The 8,997-nt window shown below is 37.7% G+C and overlaps 1 protein-coding gene across 1 annotated transcript in view; it reads left to right on the top strand.

Annotated features, from left to right (window-relative positions):
- The first annotated feature begins 2,953 nt into the window (after positions 1–2,953).
- The window catches only part of LOC132550985 (cAMP-dependent protein kinase catalytic subunit alpha), a 107,221-nt gene continuing 101,177 nt past the window's right edge, over positions 2,954–8,997 (top strand). Inside the window, exon 1 of the mRNA XM_060215088.1 lies at positions 2,954–3,201. The gene's annotated coding sequence lies outside the window, so the exon portion shown is untranslated. The remainder of the gene's footprint in view (positions 3,202–8,997) is intronic.

Here is an 8,997-nt window from a genome sequence, read left to right as displayed (position 1 = left end):
AATTAGATTGTAGTATATTTGTTCATTATCCTGAATACATATCTACATATCACAAAAAATTGTCAGTGAGCTATTTTTCTCATCCTACAAGGGCTTTGATTGACATAGGTCAGACGATATCTATGTTGTATAAATCTCCAACGTATCTTAGATTGAACAATATCAGCTCAGAACATAAGATTAAGATGATTACATGCATTAATTGATATGCAGTATAATTTTTCGCTGGTTGTGTGGTTAAATCCGGTTATTTTTTTTATATGGCTCGATAAAGAGATTTAATTTGTGTTATTTATAAACGTCCTTCCAAGCTACTGTCGGCGTTTGTTAACTTTCATTATTTTTCGGTAACACAGAAATATTGATTTTACGACCTTCTTCTAAATTTTACGTAAATTGTATACGTGTTTTCGGATATGAAACGATTCCACAACGGCAGATAATAAGAAATGTGCAGAAATAAATATTAATTATAAAAATGATGAAAATGGCGCGAAAAGGTACGGCCCACGGGTTTTCCATAACTTTGATACGATTGCTACTACACTACAAATCACTTTCTAAGATATTTGTTTGTTATCAGGGCGTTTAATTTACCGTGAATCATACTATTTTTTTATAGAATTAATCTTAATTTGCATTTGAAATGACACATATCAGTTTTTACACGAAATTCATACCAGATTTCTTTAAGTATGCATTCAATCTAAGGGGCACAACTCTTGCATGTATTAATATCCGCATGACCACCGTATCAAGTCACTAGTTACTGACATGATATGAATTTAATTACGTCGATTCGTGACATATTAAATCAACCTTATACATTAATTCCACACACAAACATTATAACATCAATCATCTTCCTGTTTTCAACAGAATTTTGATCGATTGGGAACGTTAATAATCGATCATTGAGAAAGTCCGCAAGCAAAGTTCATCGCTTCTATACACCAAACAAGTTTACTTCAAACATGTTATACTTTGACAGAAGGATTGGTCCGAGTCTTTAGAAATTATATGAAAATGTAAATCTTTTTAATAGTAAACAATAAAATGTAAACAATTTGCTGTTTTGTAATCATCTGTTTAAACATGGCCCGAACTGTGATAATTAAAGGCTGCACTGGTATTTTTCCTCTACGTGTTTTTAAAGTGTTTCCATCTTTGTTTTTATGGCTCTCTAACATGCCTATCTCGTGTATACGCTACATTTTTATCTAATCGTGGCCTAAACGCGCATGCAATAGAATCATGTTATCAGTAACGGAACATGAAATTCTGAAAATTGAAAGGTGTCCTGTTTGTTGGAGCGAAGACAAGCGGTCTTGTATGTATGTATGTATATGTTCACCTCACAGGAAATGAACTACACAGCTACATTGTAGTTCGTGTCAGAACAAGCTCTCGGGCAATTTACCTCCACAATCACATACATCAAAGGTGAGAGTCAAAGTTCAAATTCAGACAACTTGATATTGTAATCTAAATATTTTAGAAATTTTCACTAATGTAATCAGAAGTCTATTATCTATTGGATTGATATTCTTACCTTGTGCATCCACTGCAGGTTTATGTCCTCCATTAGAATGAAGGTTACATACATATTTCGAGAAAGAGAGTTGGAAAATAAAGAACGTTATGTACAAAATTGTTGCTATTATACCCCATCGCATTTGCATATTCAATTGCCGCATGAGTATATACCTGCTGAGTGGTCACTCTGTGCAAGTGATAGGTTTTATACACCTGATGTTTAGGCATGTACCTGATTAGTGACGGTTTTGTGAAAGTGACTAGATCAGCGGCCACTCTGTACAGGTAACCAGGTTTTCGGTTGTTTCCACGACGAAGCATCCTCGATACTCCAGGGATTACGATCACTTTCATTCTCTGCAACCCTGTAACATTTTCTGGCAAAACTGAATGCACCAGTGAAGTAATGCGATTGGTCTAGAGCGGCTTCTCGAGAAAAAAACCTAATCGATCACAAACTAATACGCTCCTTTGAAGATTACAAAGGAGCAACGCCAAACTTCAGAGCCAGTTCAATATACTGTTATGCAACCACGAGATTCGTTTGATTTACATCAAATGATCAAATAAGTCTTCCCGTCTTATCCACGAGGTGTTGCACATTGAACTTACAATATTCCATTATTACATTTAGTGTACATTGAGTATCGAGGATATTGACAAAGGGTCAATTTGTACAGGTTTAAGTAATATATTACATAACGAGAAGTTGTGTGGTTATATTTAGCATATGCGTGCCTTCTCGACCCTATAGAGCTGACTAGCAACAAATCATTCTTTACATGCTATTAATATATACACCTCTATATATACACATATAAATTCTTACTGTGCTGCATTATAAAGGTATACATCACGCACAGTACACCAAAGACATGTCACAGTTATTGTTGTTTCCAATGTTATACTTGATGTCTTTCTCGGGAGTTTCTCAGTATACGGCATTCCCATCTTTATTTATTGATTGTATGCTAATAACATTCTTCTTCTAGACATTTAAACTGCTCTAAAGCAATTTGTAACAAGTAATATACAGATATGTACTCTTTCGATAGTTTAATAAGACACGCTTCATAGCCCACCAAAGGAAAGCGGACGATGTTTATCTTGAGCTCCTTCGCTAACAAACACACATTCACCTAAATTGAACAACAATTTTATTATACGCCCAAATTAAAACTTGCTCTGAAAGCGCTTTGAAATAGCAGAGCTGCAACCTAATGATAAGTTGTTATAATACGGCATCGTGGTGTTAGTCTACCATATCAGCGTCCTGATCGACAGGCGAATATAGTCGATAGTCTACTAACACGCGTAGAACGTGCTGCATACTCGCAGTGGTAGAAGCTGGTCTTGGCGTGATAGAGGCACAGTGTTGTGGAGTGGGGAGGCAGCTAGGACCTCCCAGTAGTACACGTATACCTGTAAAGTGTGGTTGTCCTAAGTTCGTATTTATATTCCGATTATAACTGTCGGAATAAGTAGGTCAGACGAAAGCAGATATATATACTTCCCGTACCGCTGTTCATCTCTAGTAGGTATTTATGTGGAGGTGAAATACCTATCAGGAATTAGTCGTCATAGTTACCTGTGCACTGATACCGAAGGATTTTACTGTGTAAGTTGCCTTTCGTGGAACTTTACTCTTCAAAGGACAGATACAAGGTAAGACACTTACTGATGGTGTAAATAAGTATTATTCGTAACTGTGGTGTCATTTTATCTTCACCAGGTGGAATGTCTACATGTCACAAACGATCGCTTCATTTTCCGTCACGAAAAATACCAAAGAAGTTTCAACTTACTATATTTTGTCATTGACGAAGATGTCAACTGCGAAAATATCAAATGTGTCCATTTATCACTGATAAAGCCTAGCTATTCAGTGGCGTAGCAATAATGTATGCTTGTATGCTTAAGCATACCCTCGCATACCATTGAGATATTTTTTCTTACTTTTGTTCTACTTTACTTCACCCCAGACCCCTACCGGGGCTTCGCCCCAGGACCCTCTATTGAAAGCATACACTCCTGAAAACATTGGCTACGCCACCGATATTATGCATATTCATTGACAACACAATCATTTATCTACTGTAAAACACATTTACTGTCGATATTTAATTTTGACGGTGTTTCATTTTTGCTATATTGACGAAGAAGACAAAATAAACCCCGCGAAACCTCGCGAGCTGTTAAACTTTTATTAAAAGAAAACTTATGGGTACTATTTCAGGCTTTTTGCTAATTTTAGAACACACGAATAAGTTTAACATTCACCAGAATTACAAAAGTTAATTTAAAGTTGTGTTGTGCGAAATTTTAACCCTTGGAATAAGTTGGAGAGCGTGTGTGTCTTTTTACAATCAACTGATAGCGGTGTTGCGCAAAATTTGTACGCCGCGAATTTGTTCCGGGGTGATTTAAGGGTAACTCGATTAACCTAATAGATATTAAACGGTAAATGGTGCGAAATGTGAGAGGACCTGCTCAATACTCTCATGGCCGTGTGTTGTAGTCTCCTACTTGATGAAGAGCGGACATCGCGGGTTACCGGGGACGTCAACACATCTATCTTCTGTCGTTGGAATGTATAATTAGACTAAATGTTATGGATGAAAACGGTTTCGCTCAAAGGGAAAACCGCATATTAACCTCGTCTTAATTTCCAACGAAAAAATGTTTATTTGCTTCATAGCCTTTGAAATACTTCGGCATCCCACATCCTACAGTTTTAATTTTAGAATTAATGTAACGAATAAACACTGTTTAAAGTACACTTGATATACTTTACACTTTACTTATATCGTTTAACGAATCTCTTTCATAATCAAGTGACTAATCCATATAAACTGCCAGATGCAGTACCCATCCTCCCAACCCTTGATGAACACTGCTTATTGTTACTGATAACAAATTGTGTCATTTATTTGAAACAATATCATACAGCATTGTAAAAACGCCTCATATACATGCTCCCTCGCCCCCTTATAAGCTACCGCATCCCTCCCCCTCTTCTCACTTCCGGTTTACTAGCACATGTAGTGTGATGTCCTCCGGATCGCTCCTCGTAGTTTACCCATTTTTCGCTCCTTCTATTTCATCCATTCTAACATTGGTGTCATTATTGTGATAGGAGCTACAAGCGTGTTGGGCAACTGACCAACGACCTATGCTGACACGCCGTTGTCGACATAACCATGAAAGATAACATCGTTAGTGTCGAATACCCGATACAATCTATTACACTCCCCTCAACGTATTACTGTCGGACTCCGATAAAGTCCTCTAGTCGGCAACGCATCATGTACCATGTTAACCCAACGAACTGTATGGTTTTGTTTTCAAAGCCAGACTTGACCAACAACAACGCTTTACTCGTTCTGGTCTCCCAGAGAAAATGTTTAAAACACCTAACCTTCTCTTTCAGTATTACGAGAACCTTATGCATATTTCATATCGATACGTAGCTACATCATGTACACGTAAAGTTGGTTCAGCCAGTTTAGGTAAGTACGGATTGATTTTCGCGAACATTTGTAACTTATGTTAAGGATTATAGTGAATCGGTGATACAAAATAAAGCTTGCAGCATTTGTTCGGCTAAAAGTGGTCCCATATATATCGATCTGCGTTTAGCGGGTTGGAGAAACTGATTTATTTCTTTTAACGGGTCATACAAAAAGAACTTCAAACAATACTGAAGCAGCGTATGGATGTTTTAGTGTATGAATCAATGAAATTATCGTCACGATGAAACATTGACTCTTTGAGGCGATTAAACCGTTCTGTACGTGATTAGAAGCCCTATCTAGCAAGTTAAGCGGACTACTGAGCAATATATCCGGAATGGACCTTGTTATTAGCTTCATTCTGATGACAGTTCTATTGAAATGTCAGGAAAACTCGTCGCAGAATTGACAACACCACGTCTATATTGGCTATGAAATTAATCAAAGTTCACGCACGGAAGACTTGTATTAATAGGATGGGTAATCGTACAAAAGTCGCTAGTATTAACAGTTAGTAAAGTGGAAAGAGATGGATTGGGTATGATGTAGCCATGATCATGCTTTCCCAGTATTGCTTCAGTGTCGATTTCAATCATTGGTTTATCATTATCGTTGCTAATATTACATTGAGGAACCAAGATTAATTTGTCACAGAAAGATTAAAAAGTCATTATTAAGACGAAATAAATAGCATGTGAACATCACTTTTAAATCTCCATTGCTTATAGTTCTTCATTCTTTAGATATTGAATAAAAACAGGCTCTCCTGCTTTACAGTTGGGTGACCTGGTTACCACTTCTCAATGCGTCTCCCTCGGCCGTCCGTCATTTAGTCCTGTTAACCGATTCGTCTGTAATCTCTTTCTCAGCCGTCAGTCATGTAGAACTGTTGACCACTTCGTCTCTGTATGTCTCTCAGCCGTCCGTCATGTTAGAGCTGTTGACCGATTCGTTGACGAATAAGTCTTTGTTTCACCCAATAATATTTGTGAAAATACGTGTATTTTTTAAAAGTTTGTATTTAAATGATAAAACTTCCCTTTTTTGTAGACAGTTAACGATCAGACATGGTTAGATGTGTTTGCCTCACGTGTATACTGCACACGTGTTGTTTACGATTGTCCAATGGACTTAATAACAAAATTGCTCTTCCGTCAAATGTGACATTGTTGTGCTCTCGAGATGTAACATATGGACTGCTCTCATGTGTTCGACCTCAATTGCCCGAAACCGGAAGAATTGTATACTGCTTTGTACAACTCGTTGTCAAAAAGGTCATTTCTGTGGGAAAGAGATAACAGAATGTTTACCCTTAAAACTACCACACTTTTAATAGTCTTCCGTTCGTTTTAACACGCCCATAAGTGGCTTTGCATATACATGTGTTTATCGGCTAATCAATATAGGAGGACCGAGAGCACTGAGCGTTTTTATTTATATCTTAAGTGAGGTCTCCAGAACCAGTACAATTGAATTTGTTTATTTGTTTATTTTGAAACGTGTCTTCGTGAGTCACGCGAGGACACAAGAACAGTAAACAGCATACGCACAATAAAGCGATGGAGCACGCTTAAATCTTATCCTATTCACCATTGTGTGATATTAGTTGAGGGGACTGGACAAACAGGTTGTAGGTATAGAACGATGGTTTGTTACAAGGTGACAGCACACGGCCGACCAGGTAGTCTCATTATCTCAAGGCCATTGCTTTAAGAATCAACTTAGCATATGATGAGTGATTCACACAAGGGACGACCTCAGGATTTCATCCATAATAGACTGAGCAAACAATGACGTTAATGAGTGTTGCTAATTTATCGGCATAGTAACCAAATTAGACACAAGCAGAGGTCACTCAAGGACATTCGAACGCAACATGGCCATTCGCTGGCGGTAATGGGCTGACGTTGTATTACAGGTCATGGAACGATTATTTACTGATATACCTACTAACAAATCTAGAAAAGTGCTGTAGCAAAATATGTAAGTGTACCTAATTATCAGTTGTCGTCCATAACTGATAGTTTTACCTACCGGTTGACTGTGCTAGTATACTTGCCTCTAATAATACTAGATTATACCGACACTGTGATGTGTCTGTAGTCCAGAAACGTATATTGCAATAATTTGTCATTAGTGTGTGCTGTCGCTGTTCTGAAAATAGTTTCGAATACCCAAGGGCCCTAGACGGCCTCGGACCAGTATACGATCACACGTGACCGGTCAGTAGCTGGTCATCAAGATTTCGTCAGGTTTTTATGCATGTCGAGCGTCTGTTTATTGTCAATTAAGGTACTCCTGGTCAATATCAGAGCCTGTCCACAGTTATATATAGTTTTATTAAATCTACGATATCGACAAGTAATCTTGCTGGATTGGTTGATAAACGGGCATACTCGTTCTTCATGTAGCCTATTTCTTTAAGTGTACATGACAATATAAAATCGATCGACCAATCGATTTATATCGAGGGTGGTCAGAAAAGAAAATCTCGTTTATTATCTATTTTTTCACACAACTTTGAAAGTAGTTGTTCGAAAAGTGCTTGCTTCAGAAATGTAACAAATTCATGTTCCCAGTTTCATTGACAAGCTCTCCTCTGATACCTGTGTTACAACTTTGTCAGTTTCTGTTTTGAGTTTCAAGGCTTTTCAAAAGGTAAAATACTATGAAAACAGAGCAGAAAAATGTGTCATTTCCACGTGCGCTTATTCGAAGAACAAAATTCGTAGCAACTTTGATCACTGTACCTGCTGTCCCCATTGTATGATTGTAAGAGGCAACTATATGTTTCTAAACTTTAATGACTCTCTTGACTTCCACTTTAGGTTTTAGCTGATTGTTGGTCTCGGTGAGGAAGGCTTTGGGTTGTCCCCTAGTCAAGATATACCAGAGTCTGAAAAAAACGTAATTGTTACTTCCTGCTCAACGTTTGGTATTGAATGGTAGAGTCCGACAGGCTGTCATTACAGTATGGCCGAGTGGAATGTCCTAATGAGTGCTCTCGGCAGTTTACTTGAGTGTGTTGGCACTACAAAGTCGCCTTCAGTTCGGCACGACTTCAAGGAAGATTAGCCGTACCCAATCAACACGTGCACCCACGTCGCAAACATCGGAAATCTGTACATGACCTGTTGATATGTTATTAAATAATTAAGGACAATCAGCCTATGTAGTAAACGTATGACAGTTTGGTTCATTGTGAAAATAAAATTCAATGACATGACGGCACATCTCCAAGAAGACAGCGGAAGTTTTAAAGTCAGCAAAGCATTTGATTAAACGGAAACTATACATTAAGATATATGTTGTCATTGAAGCATTTTTCTTATGTCTGCATGGAATTTTCGCTGTAATATTTCCGAGTAGCAGAGTTTGCAATTAATTTCCTGTCTGTTGACATTTTTGACAAATGCTGTCTGTCCGACCATGCTTAGCTGTCCTCTAGAGCGTGTTGGGTTAGCCGCTACCGTATCGATTATGCTATACACAAAGAGGCGCTGACGTCGCCTAATTGGGAGCTGTTTTAATTTCGCCAAAACACTGTTGAAGGAACATTCTGACATTGACTTAGATACATAGTATTTATCAACGTCAAAGAAAGAGCGGTAATTGAAGGGACCGGAGAGTGAAACACGTCTCGGATCAATAGCATATGTAGGACCACTTTTCTTGTCAATATCACTACATCATCAGTCAAGAAAAAATGTCTCGGCCGTGTCCGGATTAACGAGATCATATCAGACTTCCTTTTTAATAGATACACGTAAATAACACCTCTTCTGAGTTTCCGCGAAAAGTAATTTAAAGATTTTGAATTAGATGATGGATGGTAGATGTTTTTAATACTTGGAACTGTCATTATTTGGATTTGAAAAAACATGCTTTTCAGCTTTCCTGGTCAGCAATTATATTAATATTCTTAAGAAAATAGTCATACGAAAATGCC

This window comes from Ylistrum balloti, unplaced genomic scaffold (assembly GCF_031769215.1).
Source record: "Ylistrum balloti isolate Yb309-2 unplaced genomic scaffold, AGI_CSIRO_Ybal_v1 Utg370160, whole genome shotgun sequence".
NCBI lineage: Eukaryota > Metazoa > Mollusca > Bivalvia > Pectinida > Pectinidae > Ylistrum > Ylistrum balloti.
This window is presented reverse-complemented; position numbering and strand designations above follow the sequence as displayed.